Here is a 14,086-nt window from a genome sequence, read left to right on the forward strand (position 1 = left end):
CACTGGTGTTGCTGGAGATCACTCTGATGAGGAATACTGTTCCCACACTGTGAGCAGTGAAACGGCTTCTCTCCTGTTTGAATGCACTGGTGTGTTTGGAGATGACTCTGCTGAGTAAAACTCTTTCCACACTGTGAGCAGTGATACGGCTTCTCTCCTGTGTGAATGCGCTGGTGTTGCTGGAGATTACTCTGATGAGGAAAACTCTTCCCACACTGTGAGCAGTGAAACGGCTACTATCCTGTGTGAATGCGCTGGTGTTGCTGGAGATTACTCTGATGAGGAAAACTCTTCCCACACTGTGAGCAGTGAAACGGCTACTATCCTGTGTGAATGCGCTGGGGTTGCTGGAGATTACTCTGATGAGTAAAACTCTTCCCACACTGTGAGCAGTGAAACGGCTTCTCTCCTGTGTGAATGCTCTGGTGTCGTTGGAGATTACTCTGATTAGTAAAACTCTTTCCACACTGTGAGCAGTGATACGGCTTCTCTCCTGTGTGAATGCACTGGTGTTGTCGGAGATGACTCTGCCGAGTAAAACTCTTCTCACACTGTGAGCAGTGATACGGCTTCTCTCCTGTGTGAATCCGCTGGTGCTGTCGGAGATGACTCTGATGAGTAAAACTCTTCCCACACTGTGAGCAGGGATACAGCTTCTCTCCTGTGTGAATCCGCTGGTGCTGTCGGAGGTGACTCTGATGAGTAAAACTCTTCCCACACTGTGAGCATAGATACGGTTTCTCTCCTGTGTGAATGCGCTGGTGTGTTTGGAGAGTACTCTGACGAGTAAAACTCTTCCTACACTGTGAGCAGTGAAATGGCTTCTCTCCTGTGTGAATGCGCTGGTGTGTGTGGAGATGACTCTGATGAGTAAAACTCTTCCTACACTGTGAGCAGTGAAATGGCTTCTCTCCTGTGTGAATGCGCTGGTGTTGCTGGAGATTACTCTGATGAGGAAAACTTTTCCCACACTGTGAGCAGTGATACGGCTTCTCTCCTGTGTGAATGCGCTGGTGGGTGTGGAGATGACTCTGCTGAGTAAAACTCTTCCCACACTGTGAGCAGTGATGCGGCTTCTCTCCTGTGAGAACGCGCTGGTGTGTTTGGAGAGTACTCTGACGAGTAAAACTTTTCCCACACTGTGAGCAGTGAAACGCCTTCTCTCCAGTGTGAATGCACTCGTGTTGCTGGAGATTACTCTGCTGAGTAAAACTCTTCCCACACTGTGGGCAGTGATACAGCTTCTCTCCTGTGTGAATGCGCTGGTGTGTTTGGAGAGTACTCTGATGAGTAAAACTCTTCCCACACTGTGAGCAGTGATACGGCTTCTCTCCTGTGTGAATGCGCTGGTGTCGTTGGAGATGACTCTGCTGAGTAAAACTCTTCCCACACTGTGAGCAGTGATACGGCTTCTCTCCTGTGTGAATGCGCTGGTGTCGTCGGAGATGACTCTGATGAGTAAAACTCTTCCCACACTGTGAGCAGTGATACGGCTTCTCTCCTGTGTGAATCCGCTGGTGCTGTCGGAGATGACTCTGAAGAGTAAAACTCTTCCCACACTGTGAGCATAGATACGGTTTCTCTCCTGTGTGAATGCGCTGGTGTGTTTGGAGAGTACTCTGACGAGTAAAACTCTTTCCACACTGTGAGCAGTGATACGGCTTCTCTCCTGTGTGAATGCGCTGGTGTCGTCGGAGATGACTCTGATGAGTAAAACTCTTCCTACACTGTGAGCTGTGAAATGGCTTCTCTCCTGTGTGAATGCGCCGGTGTTGGAGATTACTCTGATGAGGAAAACTCTTCCCACACTGTGAGCAGTGATATGGCTTCTCTCCTGTGTGAATGCGCTGGTGTTGCTGGAGATTACTCTCATGAATAAAACTCTTCTCACACTGTGAGCAGTGAAAGGGCTTCTCTCCTGTGTGAATGCGCTGGTGTGTTTGGAGATCACTCTGTTGAGTAAAACTCTTTCCACACTGTGAGCAGTGATACGGCTTCTCTCCTGTGTGAATGCGCTGGTGTTGTCGGAGATGACTCTGCTGAGTAAAACTCTTTCCACACTGTGAGCAGTGATACGGCTTCTCTCCTGTGTGAATGCGCTGGTGTTGTTGGAGATGACTCTGCTGAGTAAAACTTTTCCCACACTGTGAGCAGTGAAACGGCTTCTCTCCTGTGTGAATGCGCTGGTGTTGTTGGAGATTACTCTGTTGAGTAAAACTCTTCCCACACTGTGAGCAGTGAAACGGCTTCTCTCGTGTGAATGCGCCGGTGTTGGAGATTACTCTGATGAGGAAAACTCTTCCCACACTGTGAGCAGTGAAACGGCTTCTCTCCTGTGTGAATGCGCTGGTGTCGTCGGAGAGTACTCTGCTGAGTAAAACTTTTCCCACACTGTGAGCAGTGAAACAGCTTCTCTCCTGTGTGAGTGCGCTGGTGTTGCTGGAGATGACTCTGCTGAGTAAAACTTTTCCCACACTGTGAGCAGTGAAACGGCTTCTCTCCTGTGTGAATGCGCTGGTGTTGCTGGAGATGACTCTGCTGAGTAAAACTCTTCCCCAACTGTGAGCAGTGATACGGCTTCTCTCCTGTGTGAATGCGCTGGTGTCGTCAGAGGGTACGCTGATGAGTAAAACTCTTTCCACACTGTGAGCAGTGATACGGCTTCTCTCCTGTGTGAATGCGCTGGTGTCGTCGGAGATGACTCTGATGAGTAAAACTCTTCCCACCCTGTGAGCAGTGATACGGCTTCACTCCTGTGTGAATCCGCTGGTGCTGTCGGAGATGACTCTGAAGAGTAAAACTCTTCCCACACTGTGAGCAGTGATACGGCTTGGGTCCTGTGTGAAACCGCTGGTGCTGTCGGAGATGACTCTGATGAGTAAAACTCTTCCCACACTGTGAGCAGTGATACGGCTTCTCTCCTGTGTGAATGCGCTGGTGTGTGTGGAGATGACTCTGATGAGTGAAACTCTTCCCACCCTGTGAGCAGTGAAACGGCTTCTCTCCTGTTTGAATGCGCTGGTGTAGGTGGAGATTACTCTGCTGAGTAAAACTCTTCCCACACTGTGAGCAGTGAAAAGGCTTCTCTCCTGTGTGAATGCGCTGGTGTGCTTGGAGATTACTCTGATGAGGAAAACTCTTCCCACACTGTGAGCAGTGATATGGCTTCTCCCCTGTGTGAATGCGCTGGTGTAGGTGGAGATTACTCTGCTGAGTAAAACTCTTCCCACACTGTGAGCAGTGAAACGGCTTCTCCCGTGTGAATGCGCTGGTATGTTTGGAGATTACTCTGATGAGGAAAACTCTTCCCACACTGTGAGCAGTGATACGGCTTCTCCCCTGTGTGAATGCGCTGGTGTTGCTGGAGATTACTTTGCTGAGTAAAACTCTTCCCACACTGTGAGCAGTGAAGCAGCTTCTCTCCTGTGTGAATGCGCTGGTGTGTTTGGAGATTACTCTGATGAGGAAAACTCTTCCCACACTGTGAGCAGTGATATGGCTTTTCTCCTGTGTGAATGCGCTGGTGTTGCTGGAGATGACTCTGATGAGGAAAACTTTTCCCACACTGTGAGCAGTGATACGGCTTCTCTCCTGTGTGAATGCGCTGGTGTTGTTGGAGATGACTCTGATGAGTAAAACTCTTCCCACACTGTGAGCAGTGATGCGGCTTCTCTCCTGTGTGAATACGCTGGTGTGTGTGGAGATGACTCTGATGAGTAAAACTCTTCCCACACTGTGAGCAGTGATGCGGCTTCTCTCCTGTGTGAATACGCTGGTGTGTGTGGAGATGACTCGGATGAGTAAAACTCTTCCCACACTGTGAGCATTGAAACAGCTTCTCTCCTGTGTGAATGCGCTGGTGTTGCTGGAGATTACTCTGATGAGGAAAACTTTTCCCACACTGTGAGCAGTGATACGGCTTCTCTCCTGTGTGAATGCGCTGGTGTGTGTGGAGATGACTCTGCTGAGTAAAACTCTTTCCACACTGAGCATTGAAACGGCTTCTCTCCTGTGTGAATGCGCTGGTGTGTGTGGAGATGACTCTGATGAGTAAAACTCTTTCCACACTGAGCATTGAAACGGCTTCTCTCCTGTGTGAATACGCTGGTGTGTGTGGAGATGACTCTGATGAGTAAAACTCTTCCCACACTGTGAGCATTGAAACGGCTTCTCTCCTGTGTGAATGCGCTGGTGTTGCTGGAGATTACTCTGATGAGTAAAACTCTTCCCACCCTGTGAGCAGTGATACGGCTTCTCTCCTGTGTGAATGCGCTGGTGTTGCTGGAGATTACTCTGATGAGGAAAAAATTTCCCACACTGTGAGCAGTGATACGGCTTCTCTCCTGTGTGAATGCGCTGGTGTGTGTGGAAATGACTCTGATGAGTAAAACTCTTCCCACACTGTGAGCAGTGATACGGCTTCTCTCCTGTGTGAATGCGCTGGTGTCGTTGGAGAGTATTCTGATTAGTAAAACTCTTCCCACACTGTGAGCAGTGATACGGCTTCTCTCCTGTGTGAATGCGCTGGTGTCGTTGGAGAGTATTCTGATTAGTAAAACTCTTCCCACACTGTGAGCAGTGATACGGCTTCTCTCCTGTTTGAATGCGCTGGTGTGTTTGGAGATGAATCTGCTGAGTAAAACTCTTCCCACACTGTGAGCAGTGATACGGCATCTCTCCTGTTTGAATGCGCTGGTGTTGCTGGAGATGACTCTTACGAGTAAAACTCTTTCCACACTGTGAGCAGTGATACGGCTTCTCTCCTGTGTGAATGCGCTGGTGTCGTTGGAGATTACTCTGCTGAGTAAAACTCTTCCCACACTGTGAGCAGTGATACGGCTTCTCTTCTGTGTGAATGCGCTGGTGTTTCTGCAGATGACTCTTACGAGTAAAACTCTTTCCACACTGTGAGCAGTGATACGGCTTCTCTCCTTTGTGAATGCGCTGGTGTGTTTGGAGACGACTCTGCTGAGTAAAACACTTCTCACACTGTGAGCAGTGAAAGGTGTTCTCTTCTGTGTGAATGCGCTGGTGTTTCTGGAGATGACTCTGATGAGTAAAACTCTTCCCACACTGTGAGCAGTGATACGGCTTCTATCCTGTGTGAATGCGCTGGGGTTGCTGGAGATTACTCTGATGAGGAAAACTCTTCCCACACTGTGAGCAGTGAAACGGCTTTTCTCCTTTGTGAATGCGCTGGTGTGTTTGGAGATTACTCTGATGAGTAAAACTCTTTCCACACTGTGAGCAGTGATACGTCTTCTCTCCTGTGTGAATGCGCTGGTGTCGTTGGAGATGACTCTGCTGAATAAAACTCTTCCCACACTGTGAGCAGTGATACGGCTTCTCTCCTGTGTGAATGCGCTGGTGTCGTCGGAGATGACTCTGATGAGTAAAACTCTTTCCACACTGTGAGCAGTGATACAGCTTCTCTCCTGTGTGAATGTGCTGGTGTCGTCGGAGGGTACGCTGATGAGTAAAACTCTTCCCACACTGTGAGCAGTGAAATGGCTTCTCTCCTGTGTGAATGCGCTGGTGTTGTTGGAGATGACTCTGCTGAGTAAAACTTTTCCCACACTGTGAGAGGTGAAACGGCTTCTCTCCTCTGTGAATGCGCTGGTGTTGTTGGAGATTACTCCGCTGAGGAAAACTCTTCCCACACTGTGAGCAGTGATATGGCTTCTCCCCTGTGTGAATGCGCTGGTGTTGCTGGAGATCACTCTGATGAAGAATACTCTTCCCACACTGTGAGCAGTGAAACGGCTTCTATCCTGTGTGAATGCGCTGGTGTCGTTGGCGATTACTCTGATGAGTAAAACTCTTCCCACACTGTGAGCAGTGATACGGCTTCTCTCCTGTGTGAATGCGCTGGTGTTGTTGGCGATTACTCTGATGAGTAAAACTCTTCCCACACTGTGAGCAGTGATACGGCTTCTCTCCTGTGTGAATGCGCTGGTGTCGTCGGAGATGACTCTGCTGAATAAAACTATTCCCACACTGTGAGCAGTGATACGGCTTCTCTCCTGTGTGAATCCGCTGGTGCTGTCGGAGATGACTCTGAAGAGTAAAACTCTTCCCACACTGTGAGCATAGATACGGTTTCTCTCCTGTGTGAATCCGCTGGTGCTGTCGGAGATGACTCTGATGAGGAAAACTCTTCCCACACTGTGAGCAGTGATATGGCTTCTCTCCTGTGTGAATGCGCTGGTGTTGCTGGAGATCACTCTGATGAGGAATACTCTTCCCACACTGTGAGCAGTGAAACGGCTTCTCGCCTGTGTGAATGCGCTGGTGTCTTTGGAGATTACTCTCATGAATTAAACTCTTCCCACACTGTGAGCAGTGATATGGCTTCTCTCCTGTGTGAATGCGCTGGTGATGTCCAAGATGACTCTGCTGAGTAAAACTCTTCCCACACTGTGAGCAGTGATATGGCTTCTCTTCTATGTGAATGCGCGGGTGTGTTTGGAGATTACTCTGATGAGTAAAACTCTTCCCACACTGTGAGAAGTGAAACTGCGTCTCCGCTGTGTGAATGCACTGGTGTTGCTGGAGATCACTCTGATGAGGAATACTGTTCCCACACTGTGAGCAGTGAAACGGCTTCTCTCCTGTTTGAATGCACTGGTGTGTTTGGAGATGACTCTGCTGAGTAAAACTCTTTCCACACTGTGAGCAGTGATACGGCTTCTCTCCTGTGTGAATGCGCTGGTGTTGCTGGAGATTACTCTGATGAGGAAAACTCTTCCCACACTGTGAGCAGTGAAACGGCTACTATCCTGTGTGAATGCGCTGGTGTTGCTGGAGATTACTCTGATGAGGAAAACTCTTCCCACACTGTGAGCAGTGAAACGGCTACTATCCTGTGTGAATGCGCTGGGGTTGCTGGAGATTACTCTGATGAGTAAAACTCTTCCCACACTGTGAGCAGTGAAACGGCTTCTCTCCTGTGTGAATGCTCTGGTGTCGTTGGAGATTACTCTGATTAGTAAAACTCTTTCCACACTGTGAGCAGTGATACGGCTTCTCTCCTGTGTGAATGCGCTGGGGTTGCTGGAGATTACTCTGATGAGTAAAACTCTTCCCACACTGTGAGCAGTGAAACGGCTTCTCTCCTGTGTGAATGCTCTGGTGTCGTTGGAGATTACTCTGATTAGTAAAACTCTTTCCACACTGTGAGCAGTGATACGGCTTCTCTCCTGTGTGAATGCACTGGTGTTGTCGGAGATGACTCTGATGAGTAAAACTCTTCCCACACTGTGAGCAGGGATACAGCTTCTCTCCTGTGTGAATCCGCTGGTGCTGTCGGAGGTGACTCTGATGAGTAAAACTCTTCCCACACTGTGAGCATAGATACGGTTTCTCTCCTGTGTGAATGCGCTGGTGTGTTTGGAGAGTACTCTGACGAGTAAAACTCTTTCCACACTGTGAGCAGTGATACGGCTTCTCTCCTGTGTGAATGCGCTGGTGTGTGTGGAGATGACTCTGATGAGTAAAACTCTTCCTACACTGTGAGCAGTGAAATGGCTTCTCTCCTGTGTGAATGCGCTGGTGTTGCTGGAGATTACTCTGATGAGGAAAACTTTTCCCACACTGTGAGCAGTGATACGGCTTCTCTCCTGTGTGAATGCGCTGGTGGGTGTGGAGATGACTCTGCTGAGTAAAACTCTTCCCACACTGTGAGCAGTGATACGGCTTCTCTCCTGTGTGAATGCGCTGGTGTCGTCGGAGATGACTCTGCTGAGTAAAACTCTTCCCACACTGTGAGCAGTGATGCGGCTTCTCTCCTGTGAGAACGCGCTGGTGTGTTTGGAGAGTACTCTGACGAGTAAAACTTTTCCCACACTGTGAGCAGTGAAACGCCTTCTCTCCAGTGTGAATGCACTCGTGTTGCTGGAGATTACTCTGCTGAGTAAAACTCTTCCCACACTGTGGGCAGTGATACAGCTTCTCTCCTGTGTGAATGCGCTGGTGTGTTTGGAGAGTACTCTGATGAGTAAAACTCTTCCCACACTGTGAGCAGTGATACGGCTTCTCTCCTGTGTGAATGCGCTGGTGTCGTTGGAGATGACTCTGCTGAGTAAAACTCTTCCCACACTGTGAGCAGTGATACGGCTTCTCTCCTGTGTGAATGCGCTGGTGTCGTCGGAGATGACTCTGATGAGTAAAACTCTTCCCACACTGTGAGCAGTGATACGGCTTCTCTCCTGTGTGAATCCGCTGGTGCTGTCGGAGATGACTCTGAAGAGTAAAACTCTTCCCACACTGTGAGCATAGATACGGTTTCTCTCCTGTGTGAATGCGCTGGTGTGTTTGGAGAGTACTCTGACGAGTAAAACTCTTTCCACACTGTGAGCAGTGATACGGCTTCTCTCCTGTGTGAATGCGCTGGTGTCGTCGGAGATGACTCTGATGAGTAAAACTCTTCCTACACTGTGAGCTGTGAAATGGCTTCTCTCCTGTGTGAATGCGCCGGTGTTGGAGATTACTCTGATGAGGAAAACTCTTCCCACACTGTGAGCAGTGATATGGCTTCTCTCCTGTGTGAATGCGCTGGTGTTGCTGGAGATTACTCTCATGAATAAAACTCTTCTCACACTGTGAGCAGTGAAAGGGCTTCTCTCCTGTGTGAATGCGCTGGTGTGTTTGGAGATCACTCTGTTGAGTAAAACTCTTTCCACACTGTGAGCAGTGATACGGCTTCTCTCCTGTGTGAATGCGCTGGTGTTGTCGGAGATGACTCTGCTGAGTAAAACTCTTTCCACACTGTGAGCAGTGATACGGCTTCTCTCCTGTGTGAATGCGCTGGTGTTGTTGGAGATGACTCTGCTGAGTAAAACTTTACCCACACTGTGAGCAGTGAAACGGCTTCTCTCCTGTGTGAATGCGCTGGTGTTGTTGGAGATTACTCTGCTGAGTAAAACTTTACCCACACTGTGAGCAGTGATACGGCTTCTCTCCTGTGTGAATGCGCTGGTGTCGTCGGAGATGACTCTGCTGAGTAAAACTCTTCCCACACTGTGAGCAGTGATGCGGCTTCTCTCCTGTGAGAACGCGCTGGTGTGTTTGGAGAGTACTCTGACGAGTAAAACTTTTCCCACACTGTGAGCAGTGAAACGCCTTCTCTCCAGTGTGAATGCACTCGTGTTGCTGGAGATTACTCTGCTGAGTAAAACTCTTCCCACACTGTGGGCAGTGATACAGCTTCTCTCCTGTGTGAATGCGCTGGTGTGTTTGGAGAGTACTCTGATGAGTAAAACTCTTCCCACACTGTGAGCAGTGATACGGCTTCTCTCCTGTGTGAATGCGCTGGTGTCGTTGGAGATGACTCTGCTGAGTAAAACTCTTCCCACACTGTGAGCAGTGATACGGCTTCTCTCCTGTGTGAATGCGCTGGTGTCGTCGGAGATGACTCTGATGAGTAAAACTCTTCCCACACTGTGAGCAGTGATACGGCTTCTCTCCTGTGTGAATCCGCTGGTGCTGTCGGAGATGACTCTGAAGAGTAAAACTCTTCCCACACTGTGAGCATAGATACGGTTTCTCTCCTGTGTGAATGCGCTGGTGTGTTTGGAGAGTACTCTGACGAGTAAAACTCTTTCCACACTGTGAGCAGTGATACGGCTTCTCTCCTGTGTGAATGCGCTGGTGTCGTCGGAGATGACTCTGATGAGTAAAACTCTTCCTACACTGTGAGCTGTGAAATGGCTTCTCTCCTGTGTGAATGCGCCGGTGTTGGAGATTACTCTGATGAGGAAAACTCTTCCCACACTGTGAGCAGTGATATGGCTTCTCTCCTGTGTGAATGCGCTGGTGTTGCTGGAGATTACTCTCATGAATAAAACTCTTCTCACACTGTGAGCAGTGAAAGGGCTTCTCTCCTGTGTGAATGCGCTGGTGTGTTTGGAGATCACTCTGTTGAGTAAAACTCTTTCCACACTGTGAGCAGTGATACGGCTTCTCTCCTGTGTGAATGCGCTGGTGTTGTCGGAGATGACTCTGCTGAGTAAAACTCTTTCCACACTGTGAGCAGTGATACGGCTTCTCTCCTGTGTGAATGCGCTGGTGTTGTTGGAGATGACTCTGCTGAGTAAAACTTTACCCACACTGTGAGCAGTGAAACGGCTTCTCTCCTGTGTGAATGCGCTGGTGTGTGTGGAGATGACTCTGATGAGTAAAACTCTTCCCACACTGTGAGCAGTGATGCGGCTTCTCTCCTGTGTGAATGCGCTGGTGTGTGTGGAGATGACTCTGATGAGTAAAACTCTTCCCACACTGTGAGCAGTGATGCGGCTTCTCTCCTGTGTGAATGCGCTGGTGTGTGTGGAAATGACTCTGATGAGTAAAACTCTTCCCACACTGTGAGCAGTGATACGGCTTCTCTCCTGTGTGAATGCGCTGGTGTCGTTGGAGAGTATTCTGATTAGTAAAACTCTTCCCACACTGTGAGCAGTGATACGGCTTCTCTCCTGTGTGAATGCGCTGGTGTCGTTGGAGAGTATTCTGATTAGTAAAACTCTTCCCACACTGTGAGCAGTGATACGGCTTCTCTCCTGTTTGAATGCGCTGGTGTGTTTGGAGATGAATCTGCTGAGTAAAACTCTTCCCACACTGTGAGCAGTGATACGGCATCTCTCCTGTTTGAATGCGCTGGTGTTGCTGGAGATGACTCTTACGAGTAAAACTCTTTCCACACTGTGAGCAGTGATACGGCTTCTCTCCTGTGTGAATGCGCTGGTGTCGTTGGAGATTACTCTGCTGAGTAAAACTCTTCCCACACTGTGAGCAGTGATACGGCTTCTCTTCTGTGTGAATGCGCTGGTGTTTCTGCAGATGACTCTTACGAGTAAAACTCTTTCCACACTGTGAGCAGTGATACGGCTTCTCTCCTTTGTGAATGCGCTGGTGTGTTTGGAGACGACTCTGCTGAGTAAAACACTTCTCACACTGTGAGCAGTGAAAGGTGTTCTCTTCTGTGTGAATGCGCTGGTGTTTCTGGAGATGACTCTGATGAGTAAAACTCTTCCCACACTGTGAGCAGTGATACGGCTTCTATCCTGTGTGAATGCGCTGGGGTTGCTGGAGATTACTCTGATGAGGAAAACTCTTCCCACACTGTGAGCAGTGAAACGGCTTTTCTCCTTTGTGAATGCGCTGGTGTGTTTGGAGATTACTCTGATGAGTAAAACTCTTTCCACACTGGGAGCAGTGAAACGGCTTCTATCCTGTGTGAATGCGCTGGTGACATTGGAGATGACTCTGCTGAGTAAAACTCTTCCCACACTGTGAGCCGTGATACGGCTTCTCTCCTGTGTGAATGCGCTGGTGTTGTCGGAGATGACTCTGCCGAGTAAAACTCTTCCCACACTGTGAGCCGTGATACGGCTTCTCTCCTGTGTGAATGCGCTGGTGTCGTTGGAGATTACTCTGCTGAGTAAAACTCTTCCCACACTGTGAGCAGTGATACGGCTTCTCTTCTGTGTGAATGCGCTGGTGTTTCTGCAGATGACTCTTACGAGTAAAACTCTTTCCACACTGTGAGCAGTGATACGGCTTCTCTCCTTTGTGAATGCGCTGGTGTGTTTGGAGATGACTCTGCTGAGTAAAACACTTCTCAGACTGTGAGCAGTGAAAGGTGTTCTCTTCTGTGTGAATGCGCTGGTGTTTCTGGAGATGACTCTGATGAGTAAAACTCTTCCCACACTGTGAGCAGTGATACGGCTTCTCTCCTGTGTGAATGCGCTGGGGTTGCTGGAGATTACTCTGATGAGGAAAACTCTTCCCACACTGTGAGCAGTGAAACGGCTTCTCTCCTTTGTGAATGCGCTGGGGTTGCTGGAGATTACTCTGATGAGGAAAACTCTTCCCACACTGTGAGCAGTGATACGGCTTCTCTCCTGTGTGAATGCGCTGGTGTTGTCGGAGATGACTCTGCTGAGTAAAACTCTTCCCACACTGTGATCAGTGATGCGGCTTCTCTCCTGTGTGAACGCGCTGGTGTCGTCGGAGAGTACTCTGCTGAGTAAAACTTTTCCCACACTGTGATCAGTGATACGGCTTCTCTCCTGTGTGAATCCGCTGGTGTGTTTGGAGATTACTCTGCTGAGTAAAACTCTTCCCACACTGTGGACAGTGATACGGCTTCTCTCCTGTGTGAATGCGCTGGTGTGTTTGGAGAGTACTCTGACGAGTAAAACTCTTTCCACACTGTGAGCAGTGATACGGCTTCTCTCCTGTGTGAATCCGCTGGTGCTGTCGGAGATGACTCTGATGAGTAAAACTCTTCCCACACTGTGAGCAGTGATACGGCTTCTCTCCTGTGTGAATGCGCTGGTGCTGTCGGAGATGACTCTGATGAGTAAAACTCTTCCCACACTGTGAGCAGTGATACGGCTTCTCTCCTGTGTGAATGCGCTGGTGTCGTCGGAGATGACTCTGATGAGTAAAACTCTTCCCACACTGTGAGCAGTGATACGGCTTCTCTCCTGTGTGAATCCGCTGGTGCTGTCGGAGATGACTCTGAAGAGTAAAACTCTTCCCACACTGTGAGCATAGATACGGTTTCTCTCCTGTGTGAATGCGCTGGTGTGTTTGGAGAGTACTCTGACGAGTAAAACTCTTTCCACACTGTGAGCAGTGATACGGCTTCTCTCCTGTGTGAATGCGCTGGTGTCGTCGGAGATGACTCTGATGAGTAAAACTCTTCTCACACTGTGAGCAGTGATACGGCTTCTCTCCTGTGTGAATGCGCTGGTGTCGTCGGAGGGTACTCCGATGAGTAAAACTCTTCCCACACTGTGAGCAGTGATACGGCTTCTCTCCTGTGTGAATGCGCTGGTGTCGTCGGAGATTACTCTGATTAGTAAAACTCTTCCCACACTGTGAGCAGTGAAACGGCTTCTCTCCTGTGTGAATGCGCTGGTGTTTTTGGAGATCACTCTGATGAGTAAAACTCTTCCCACACTGTGAGCAGTGATACGGCTTCTCTCCTGTGTGAATGGGCTGGTGTCGTCGGAGATTACTCTGACTAGTAAAACCCTTCCCACACTGTGAGCAGTGATGCGGCTTCTCTCCTTTGTGAATGCGCTGGTGTATTTGGAAGTGATTCTGATGAGTAAAACTCTTCCCACACTGTGAGCAGTGATACGGCTTCTCTCCTGTGTGAATGCGCTGGTGTCGCCGGAGAGCACTCTGCTGAGTAAAATTCTTCCCACACTGTGAGCAGTGATCCGGCTTTTCCCCTGTGTGAATGCGCTGGTGTGTCTGGAGTGCATTCTGATAACTAAAACTCTTTCTACCATCTGAGCAGTGGTGAATTTCCTTCTGTACATCATTATGGGAAGTATCAGAATGGATAATATCAGTTGATGTTGGTTGACGACTGGAGCATTTGGAGGGGATCTGAAGCTTATATTTAATCTCTCCTGATTCTCGCAGTCTCATGTACTCTTCATAGTGGCATCTCTGGATATGCTTGTCGAGGTAAATTGGAGATGCATCGGAACGAGGGCATGTGGAGCATGAAAAGACTTGCAGCAGAGCGTTCTTTACTTCTGGAGAAATGAAAGGACAAAAATAACAAATTGAACATGAAATGCAACAAGATTATAAAATATAACAACACTAACCCAATGTAAGGAGTGCTTTTACTGAAACTTAATCAAGATTCTACATGAATTAAGACTGAGACAAAAACAAAAGCTTGCAGACTAAGATATAGCAGCCTCTAGCTTGGAATACCGGGAGATTCAATAAGGTCCTGGAACAGCAGCTATGCACAGCATTGGCCATCGCTCCGTGGGTCTGAGCGACCAAAGGGGAGTTGTTGGTTCCTGTTGGACATCATGTCAAGTCTAGGTAATGGCAAGCCTAGCCTTATTTACATCTCATCCAGGATTGAGAAGGAAACTCAGCCCTCACATTCAAGGTTCTAAAAGATCCAAAAATGGGCCTCATTTATCAAACTGGATATGGACAGATTTATTTGCAAATAGTTTCTAGTAGCATTTACACAAGCAAATATGTATTTTCTATCTGGATTTTTATATGGATTAGGCTGTCAAGTTTAAAACACTTATTAATTTCA

The 14,086-nt window shown here is 48.6% G+C and overlaps 2 pseudogenes; both read right to left on the reverse strand.

Moving 5' to 3' along the window:
• Positions 1–228: 228 nt before the first annotated feature.
• LOC132864582 (zinc finger protein 850-like) lies at positions 229–4,060 on the reverse strand (annotated as a pseudogene).
• Positions 4,061–6,850: 2,790 nt separating this feature from the next.
• LOC132864552 (zinc finger protein 729-like) lies at positions 6,851–13,791 on the reverse strand (annotated as a pseudogene).
• Between the last annotated feature and the right edge of the window lie 295 nt (positions 13,792–14,086).

Source organism: Neoarius graeffei, chromosome 17, assembly GCF_027579695.1.
Source record: "Neoarius graeffei isolate fNeoGra1 chromosome 17, fNeoGra1.pri, whole genome shotgun sequence".
NCBI classification, from domain to species: Eukaryota; Metazoa; Chordata; class Actinopteri; order Siluriformes; family Ariidae; genus Neoarius; species Neoarius graeffei.